Source organism: Macrotis lagotis, chromosome 4, assembly GCF_037893015.1.
Source record: "Macrotis lagotis isolate mMagLag1 chromosome 4, bilby.v1.9.chrom.fasta, whole genome shotgun sequence".
Classification (NCBI taxonomy): domain Eukaryota; kingdom Metazoa; phylum Chordata; class Mammalia; order Peramelemorphia; family Peramelidae; genus Macrotis; species Macrotis lagotis.
Window position 1 is genome coordinate 265,504,534 of NC_133661.1, and position 10,468 is coordinate 265,515,001.

Genomic DNA, 10,468 nt, shown 5'->3' on the forward strand with positions numbered 1-10,468 from the left:
TGTGCCTAAATTGTAATTATTCAACTGTTTTACTTGAACTTATGCTTCATTGTTGATTTTTTTTTTCTGTTTCCAGTAGGGTATCTACTGAAGGCTTTAGATACTAAAAATGAAAAGAAAATACGTTTTTATTTTCATATAGAATTATAGATAGAAAAAATACTTTAGAGGATATCTAGTCCAGGTATTTCAAAAACTATAGGTGACTGAGAACAAGAGATGTCAGATCTGAGACCTTTGAATTCCCCAGAATTCTGACTCCAAATCTATCATTCATTCTTTTGTAAACATGTCTTCCCTGGTTAGTAAGAGTGAATTGTAGTGAAAGAAGGAGGAACATACTAAATTTCTCTGTGTCATGGTTCTTCTGGTATGCCTAGATTAGGTACCAGGCAATTCTACTATGAAATCTTCTAGTCAATCTCTGACATATAGAAGACAGAATAGCTTTTTTTTTTTAGGTTTTTTTTTGCCAGGCAAATGAGGTTAAGTGACTTTCCCAAGGCCACACAGCTAGGTAATTATTAAGTGTTTGAGACCGCATTTGAACCCAGGTACTCCTGACTCCGGGGCTGGTGCTTTATCCACTGTGCCACCTAGCCACCCCAGACAGTATAGCTTTTAATAAAGTGGTCTGACACTTGACAGTTTACTTACTTTAAGGCACTGGGCAGTCAGGTGGCACAGTGGATAGAATGCTGGGCCTAGAGGTAGGAAAACTTATCTTCCTGAGTTCAAATCTGGCCTTAGGTACTTACTAGCTATGTGGATTTGGGCAAGTCATTAAGCCTGTTTATTTTAGTTTCCTTACTTGAAAAATGAACTGGAAAAGGAGATGGTAAATTCTGCCAAGTAAACCCAAATGGAATCACAATGGGACAGACATGAATGAAAATGACTCAACCTGCTTTTAGGCAAAAAGAAAAAAAATCCATTTTGTCTGAAATTTTATTTCATCTACAGTCTTCATTTTATTTGACTTATACTGCTGCCCAATTTTGGAGAGTATGTAAAACAATAAGCTCACTCTATGTTTTTAGATTAGCTTTCCTTAGAAGATCTTGGAATGCTTTGCCAATATTATATCCATTAAATGTTTAGTAGCCTTATTATTTTGTTTGCAATGTTAGGATTTGATAACTGACTGAAAGAATTGAGTGTAGTTGGTTAAGTAGTAGCACAAAGACTTTATTTATTTTTTAAATAACTCTTTAGTCTTCATGTCATGAGCTTTGATAGGAAAAATGGCAATCATGCCATGCCTCACTTAAATCCTTTTACATAAATGTAGCATTTAATTTAAAATTTATATTTGTATAAATTTATTGGACAGCTAGTTCTTGCTTTAGGCTTTTTTTGTGTTTCATCAATCAAATTATTCAATGCAGGTTAATAAATACCTCTTACTCTGCCCTTATATATTTGTTTAATATTTTCTGGGAATGGCACTGAACATACTTAAGCAGGTGAATGCAACAGTTCATTCATGCACAATTAACCTACCCTTTAATTGTTTCTCTTTTGTCATGATTTCCAGGAATACATTGTAAAAAACCAGAAATTGCATACTAATGATCTTCCATATTACTGAGCTTACATATCTGCATATCTAACAACATTCAACATAAATAAAATAATATGAATTATATTAAACTTATGGATTATTTTTTTGTTGATTTGGATAGGTATTATGATTGTATTTATGCAGTTTTTTCTTCACAAAGCTAGGCTTGAATTAATTTTCAAGTCATTTGGAGTTTTTTTGGATCTACTTCTACTTTGGATCTACTTTACTTCTGGGAGAGTAAAAGATGGACAGAGTTCTAAATGTTACAAAGGCTACTTGAGCCTAATTTACCCACTTACTTGTTGAGATTTCATAGTAATTGAAATTTAAGAAGTAAAACTTTTTGTTTACTCAAAGAAATTCTTATAGTGAGTGATCATGTCTTTGAAAACTTTATAATAAAGTTGTTGCAAATAAGTAAAGACTTTTGTTTTTATTTAAAAATTAGTGTGCCTCAATTGATAAGTTTTCCATTTAAGTATTTTTTCCCTAATGATATATGGATAATTTGAGAATTCCTTATACCTCCCTATTGACTTTTGATAAGTCAAGTGTATCATTCTTCCAAGCATCTGTTTTCAAATGTCCTTTATTACCTGATGCATAGCTGTCCTAGACTCTATCACTAATTATTGCCAAATTAGACATACTGAGGAGGTCTCATCTCCTTGAACATGAAATGTGGCAGAATTGCACTTTAGGAACTTGCAGAGTTCAGACAAGGGTGGCAGTAATTCGGCTTTGACCTGGATCAGAGCACATTTGGACCACTGCAAGATTACATTTCCCTAGCCTGTCTTTAAAACCTAGAATAACATAATATACAATATACCAAGAAAGCAGCAACAGGATGAATCCAAATCTAAAGGAAGAGGCTAGACATAACATCAAGTATGAAGTCTAGAAGTAAGTTGGAAGAATAGGCAAACTTTAAAAGAACCACACCATTATGAGGTAGAAGTTGATTCAGGAGGGAACAGTATATCAAGAGTGGATTGAGCATCCCCTAGGAGTGAATGATTTATCCATATAATAATGAGGAGAGATTAAGAAGTATGAGGACTGAAGGAAAAAACCACTGAATTTGGCAGGGAAGAGACCTTTTTTTAAATGAAGAGAGACTTCAGAAAAGTATCAGTTGAATGAGGAGTTGAAAGCAAGGTTTCAGGGAAGTGAATAGTGACTAGGGGGTTAGAAAGTGAATGCAAAGAGTATAGACAGTTTTTTAAAAATTATAAGATAAGGACTGTAGAGAAGTAGCTCCAGGGAATAATAGTAAAACAGTTTTAAATATATATTTAAATATATATCAGGGATGATCTAGATATTTTGGGTAGATGGTGGAGGAATCAGTGATAGAGGGAATAGGTTGTTAGAAGAGAAAGGAAGGTATGACATTGAGGGTCAAGTGAAGGGGTTGTAAGGAAAGACCATGGCATTTTTCAAAACAGTAACAAAGGGAAGAATGGAAGATAAAATTTGGGTTGCATAATTGGGGAGAGCAGAAAAGGCTCTAATCAGAATGTAAAATAGCCTTGGCAGAGTCATAATTTTGGAGATGTGTTCTGAAGCAAATTGAATTTAGTTCAGCAAGAATTTAGTGCTTCCGAACCATAACATAGTCCTCAGAAGTTGGCTGTATTCAAGACAGAGAGCATGGAGAAACTCTTTGTAAAGGTACCTTCTATGGGCTTCAGACTTTTCCCTTGGTCTCCAGTTCTGCCCTGGCACATCAGCTGGGGACCCTATCCCCTGGATGAAAATCATACAGAATAGAATGTTTGAGTGACATCTACTTGACAAATCTTCGAGAAAGTCTGAAGTCAGAAGCACCAATGCATTTGAGACAGAAGTAGAGTTGGGGAGGGGGAGGGGACAAACAGCAAATGCTTTCTTGATCAGCATTCTTGGCAGGATACTAAAATGTCATGAATAGCCGGGATATGACATGAATAGCTGGCGATATGACAGTAACAAAGATCACTCTGATCCAAATTTTGAGGAGGAAGATGAGGAAAGAGGTTGAGGATGGGGGATATAGACGATTATTATGAAGGGGTAAGTAGCAAATGATGTTGAACAACAGGGAGCAGATGCCTTTGATCCAGAGGAATACTAATTTATGGGTTGGAGGGCATCCTGAATGAGCACATGGCAAATTTTGATCTCTATGTTAAAGGTCCTTCATTCACTGGCTAAAAAAAATTAGTTAATTTTCCCTGGCAAATCTCCTAGATACTAGAAAGACACAAGTCCATTTCAGCTGTTAGTTGAGGCCCTAGTTCAGTTCAGTACATCGAAACATATAATGGTACATTCCTCCCATCACTGTGTAGGGTGTTTCCAATTTGTTCGAAAGGAAAATTTACTATCTTTGTCTTGTCAGCACCAGTTTTGCAGAAGCTGTTGGGAATAGCATTGTACAGTGCTGGTGAAAGACGGTGAAGGGAGTGCTCTGAATAGCTCAGAACTGTCTCCTTGAAACATCCAAGGATTCTATGTTTCCTTGGCTACCTAGGGAGGAACTGCCACCTTTTCAGGGACTATGTGGATTAGCTCCAGTGTGACCCAGTGCAGACAGTCCTAGGGTTCTCCAGGTACAGAAGCCAAGAGCTTGCCAAGTGCTCTGTTTTAAGTGTTGTTGGTTGTATCACCCCACCTCAGCCTGTGTCATAATCTGGAAATAGATCCTAAAGTGTGCAGATGACTCTGAAATGGCTCTGGAAGTGTGTAGGAGACAGGAAGACCCGCGTTAGTGAGTACTATGAGTGTGGTCTGTACAAAGTAAATCCGGAAAGTGGAAACCAGAGTCAGCAGGTCTAGGTGAGGGAGACCTTCAAGAAAGACTTGTTCTACTTGGAGAGATGGGGAAATCAGCTGGAGGAAGAGATGTGCCAGCAAATTCATGATAAGATCCAGGAAAGAGTGATGAACAGTCTGGGGACTTGGATTGATTAGTAGTACCTGCAGAATGCTGCTAAGCTCCTAGCCAAGTGTCTACATACTTTGCAGTTCATGTACCCATATGCAGGCTATGGGGAGTCTGGACCTAGGAAGAAGTTGTTTTGAGTGTCAGCAGGCCCATCTGGAAGCCAAAATTGAGAACCTCTTATAGAAGGTGGAGCCAGAAGATAGCTATAACATATTGTAGATAGTTATAACATATAACTGAAAGTGATAACAGAGGGGACTATGGAATCAGTTGGACCTAGCTAAGAAGTAGAGGAGGAAGGAAGGACTACCATGACACCTAAGTCAGGCTACAGAAGGATTCAGAGAGAGAGAGAAGAGAACATTAAAAAGACAAGGCGTCTAGCAGCATCATTGTATGGAAGGGGCACTGCCACTGGAGAGCACAGACCAAGAACAACATTGAACCCTCAAAGTGCTCCCATCTTAGTCACTTTCAATTTTCTTCTCATCTTTCCACTTTGGATTGTGCCAGGATAGAGGTCACATGGAATTGGTGTCTTTGTGTGACCTTTAAAATTTCCCCTGGACAGTTGTTGGGAAGAAGGGAAAGTTCTTCTGAATGGTTGTTAATAGTATTAGGTCTTTACAACTTCTATAATTTTCAAAGATTGTATAGTTTTACAAAACAAAACAAACAAAAAAACTTATAATAATACAGAACCCTTTACAAAATATCCTCTGTGACTACCAGAGAGATGTGTCCAGTTCCTAAGATAATGTTTAAGGGGGAGATGTGAAGAATCATAAACAATGAAGAGAAAGGCCACTAAGACAGTTAAAAGATAGAAAAATTGGACCTAGGTATTGAGAGGCTGTACATCAAAGGAGAAGGGAATAAGTATTTACAAAATGACTACTATTTTCCAGTTACTTTACAAATATCTCATTTGCTTCTCACAATAATCTAAGAGGAAGGTGCTATCATTAAGTCTATTTTAAAGTTGAGGAAATCAAGGCAAAGCAGACTTGCCCATTTTTGGAAAGTATTCAAGATAGCCTATTGTTCATATAGTAGAGGGTAGTTAGTAATTCTCATGGCAGACTCTTTAAAGTTCCTCATGAGAGATTTTAATTACATATGACAAACTTAATGAAATTTGTTCAATATTCCATTCAGACTGTATTTGATGAATCTCCTGTATGAGTAGCACTGTTACAGGTAAGTATGTAGGATTCAAAAGAAATTTCTCACTACAGAAACTAATACTCAACATATGAAACAATATAACTAATTCTATATATTCATATATATATAATTATAAAACAATATAATAAATTATATATAATAAGGTACCAAACATACATGGCCCATAACTAGGCAGACTTCATAGAAAAGGTGAGTCTTGAAATTGGTCCTTAAAGTAGTGGTAGAATCTGGCCAGATGGTGGTTTGCCAAGCAACTATGGGGCATCACTTTCTTAAATAGAAATGATGAAGCTTAGGTTCAAAAAAAAGTAATAAAGTAATTTCCCAGAGCTCCACCCACTCATAAGACTCTACCTGTTCTTTTTTTTTAAACTGAGCTTTACCTTTGACCCTTTGGGATATTTTTTCATCCTTCTTTCCCCCAGGACCCTAAGACTCTTTCTCTAGGGTCCTATTGTTCCATCTTTGTTTAAGTTACTCTTGGTATTCTTCAGGGCTTTGAATGTTGTGCTTCCCTGGAGTCACATTATTCTGTTTCAAAGTTTCAGTATCATGGGTACACAGTTAATCCTTGTACATATTTATAGTTCCTAAGATCTTATGAAGCAGCATAATGCTTGATATATGAAATTGATAATTGATACTCAATTGTATATGTATTTGCATATTATTTTCTAAAATAAAATTTTATTGATTTTTGTTTTACTATCACCATAATTTTCTTGAGTATCATTTTCCACCCCTCAGAGAGACATCCCTATTATCAATATTTTTGGGAAAAAAGAGGAAAATATCATGAAATTTTGTGCAATTTAGCACACCTATGAATCTCCACCTTTTCAAAGGATATATGTATGTATGTGTTCATATATATATATCTATATATGTATATATATATATATATATGTATATATCTTTTGTGAAGCCATCTGTTCTTTTAAATTTTGCAGCTTTCACCTTTGATTGCTTGGTATTTTTCTTTCCATTTACATTGTTGCTGTCACTTTTATTGTTTACTCTGTATCAGATTGTATGTATTTTTATATGCTTCTCTATATTCATTATATTCATCTCAGTTTCTTGCACAGTTGATGTTCCACTAAATGCTATAATTTGTTTGGGCATTCCCCAGTTATTGAGCATCTATTTGGTGTCCAATTCTTAGTTACTACACATACAAAAATTTGATTATAAATATTATGCAAATATGCATACATTTTCCTTATTGATGAATTCCTTAGCTACTAGTGGAATCTCTGGATCAAAAGATACAGACATTTTAGTCACTTTATTTGTATAATTTCAAACTGCTTTACAAAATACTTGAGTATTCCTAGCTCTTCTTGCAGTGAACTAGAGTGACTAACTTCTGTCATATGGACAAATATTAGTCAGTTTTCATGTGTTTTCCTATAGGTCACTGTTTGTTCTCCTTGGTTAGGGGAAGGAATGAGAAGAAATCCCTTCCTCTCTTTCCCCTCACCACATTTTGGTCTGGAAATCCTAGGGAGAGAAAAAGAAACAAAAGAAAAAGGAATAACGTGACTCCAGGGAGGTACAAACATTTCAAAGTGCAGGAGCCCTGAAGAATAGCAGAAGTAACTTAAACAGAGCCTGAATCATATGTCCCCAGGGAAAGTGTCTTAGGGTCCTGAGGGAAAGGATGCGAAAATACCCAAAAGGGTCAAAGCTGAGTTTTTTTTTTAAATTACAGGTAGCATCTTATGAGTAGAAGGAGCTTTGAGAAATTATTTTCACTCTATGAGTTCCCTTGGTCTCATCAAAGAATTAAATTATATATCTAGCTGCATGAGACATGCCCTTTAGACAATGGTTCATGACCAGGAACATAATTTAATTTATTTGGGGACTCTTAAAATTAATCATTGGCTCCCCTCATTGTGTCATTGAATTTAGTCCTCTATTTCTTGGAATTCATACCAAAGGACTTTTTAAAAAATTTTAAACCTGATCAAATAATATGACATGACCACTACAAGAATGCAATTAAAGATCAGACTCCATTACAATGAATTTAAAGTCCAGATGCTTGTTATCTTGGAATTTTGGTTGACTGTAAAAAAGAGAAGTTTGAAATCTATGTATCCAAGGAAGACCACAGAAATCTTTGGTTTTGAGAGTTTTGTCATAATGCTTATAAATATTAGGATATGGCCCGACTTACCAAGAAAATTTGTGATGGATTCTTCTTTATTTAATTCTAACTAAAATGGCAGATTTTGATGTGGATAATTTCCCAAAAGAAATGAAATATTTTACTTACTTCCTAGCATCAATTGAATATTAATTTTAGAATACTATGGATAGTTCTAACATTTTCTAATACTGGCATTTTCTAAGATCTTATGGAATTATTATTTTTATATTATTTTTATAATACATTTTGTGTCCAAAGTTGGAAAAAGAGCAGAAATCTTTGACTATTGTAGAAATGACTCCAAATTTCTTGATTCTCTGTATAGAGAAATGATTTACATATGCATTGATAAAAGATTTCAATTCTTTTAAAACTGATTCTTGATGATACTACTTCCTGAATCTTTTGTGGTCATATTTAGCTACTCATTCAAAGCTTTGTAATAATTCCTTATTATATTTATTTTATAAATTGAACAAATTAGGTAACATGGATCTTATAACTCTCTGATAATTTAATGGAAAAATAATAAAAATTCTTTTTAAATTATGTGGACAATATAAATTGGTAGAATTTCAACGTATTAGAAAATTATACATCACTAAAAAGCTAATTTAATGATATAAGAAATGATTTTTAATAACATTTAATAGTATTTTATTTTTTCCAATTACCTGTAAAGAAACCTTTCAACATTTACTTTTCCCCCCAACATTTGCTTTTAAAAGATTTTAAGTTCCCCAGATAACAAACAATCTGATAAAAGTTTTATATATATATATGAAATATTTATCATATTTCCACAATCATCGTGTTGTGAAAGAATAATCAAAACATAAAGGAAAAATCACAAGAAAGAAAAAACAAAAAAGTAAAAGTATTATGTTTCAGTCTGTACTCAAATCCCATTATTCTTTCTCTGGAATGTGGATAGCATTTTCCATCATGAATCTTCTAGAATTGTCTTGAATTAATATATTGTTGAAAAGAGCTAAGTTGATGACAGTTGATCATTGCACAATGTTGCTGTTACTGTGTACAATGTTCTGATTCTACTCAATTCACTTAGCATAACTTCATGTAAATCTTTCCAGGTTTTCCTGAAATCCACTTGCTCAAATGATATTTATTTTTATTTCATTATTTACAATGGAAATCCCAGTACATATTCAATTGCATTTAATGAACATTTTCCCCCTTTATATTGAAAGTGATGGTATTAATTGCTATTATTATTTTGTGAATGTAGAGGCTTGAATAGACCAATTATTATCCACAAGTCATGTCCACACTGTTTGCCTCCTTTGGTTGGCAGCTATAACCATTCATGAAACCGGGGCATTACTCAGGGTAAGGCAGTGTGTCATACTAGAAGGAAGATTGGTAAGGAATTAAGAGATTCATTCTGCAGTCTTGTAACATTTCTGTAATCCTTTAAAGTTTTCAAAATACTTTACAAGTATTACCTCAATTTGTTCCCACATCAACCTGGGGAGATAGAAAGAGCAAAAACTTTGGATTGATAGAGATTAGACTTGTTCAGGATCACATAACTGGTAAGGTTCTGAGGCTGAATTTGAACTCATGTCTTCCTGACTCCAGGTCTAGTGCTCTAGATACTATGCCACATAACAATCTCAGTGATATGATATTTGAATTACAGAGATTGAGAGAATCAAGTGACATAATATACACAGAGATGCTTTGTTTCAATTGCTGTACAAAATGTTAGGTGATGTAATGGAAATCTGCAGATTTGGAGTCAGAGAACCTAGGTTCATATCCCACCTCTTCCAATTACTGTTTAAAATTGAGCAAGCTAAGGCGCTTTAGTTCATTGGAATACATGGCCTCTAAAATCTCTTCTAACTTGAAATCTATGCTACATACACACACACACACACTCTATGCACAGACATTATAGATTATATATTGAATCTGAAGACTTATTAGCTGTATTTCAGAGGTACATGACTTAATGGATAGAGTCTTAAAAAGATGTATACTCAAATCTTTTCTCAATTATTTCCTTAGCTGTGTGACCCTGGGTAAGTCACTTAACTTCCCTGTACCTCGGTTTTCTCATCTGAAAAATGAGGGATTAACTTGGTGACCTCTGTGGTCACTGTCATCCATAAATCTGCAATGGTATGATTCTACTTAGAAATATGAACAAAGAGCAATACTAATTTCTCTGTCAAATTGATAGACTACAGTCAATCTCTCTGACTCAAAATTATAAATGGACTGATTCTATTAAAATTTTGCCACTGAACTTATCAAAATTCAAAGATAAATCTTTTCATATTCAATACAACTGCTTAATTGAAACCTCTTTGAGTATACTGGCAAATGAACTAAGTCATAAATCCATTCTTCTACAGGCTTTGAATCCATTGGATTTATTAAGGAATTATTACTTTTTTGACTACCCTGATATAATTTTCTAACTTTTGCTTAGGGAAATTTAAATGCAGTAATTTGAAATAATTAAATCAAAAGGAAATATCAAATTCTTTTTTAGAGGCAGCAGACTTCTCAATGATTTTACTATCACTGTTCTAATTTCCTTTTACTTTCTTCTGATTAAGGTCTTAATGGACAAAGGTGATCATTCAGATCT

At 34.4% G+C, this 10,468-nt stretch overlaps 2 pseudogenes; both read left to right on the forward strand.

Moving 5' to 3' along the window:
- Positions 1-3,515: 3,515 nt before the first annotated feature.
- Positions 3,516-4,134, forward strand: LOC141522912 (E3 ubiquitin-protein ligase ARIH2 pseudogene; annotated as a pseudogene).
- A 9-nt stretch (positions 4,135-4,143) lies between these two features.
- On the forward strand, positions 4,144-5,025 carry LOC141520403 (E3 ubiquitin-protein ligase ARIH2-like; annotated as a pseudogene).
- Positions 5,026-10,468: the final 5,443 nt, after the last annotated feature.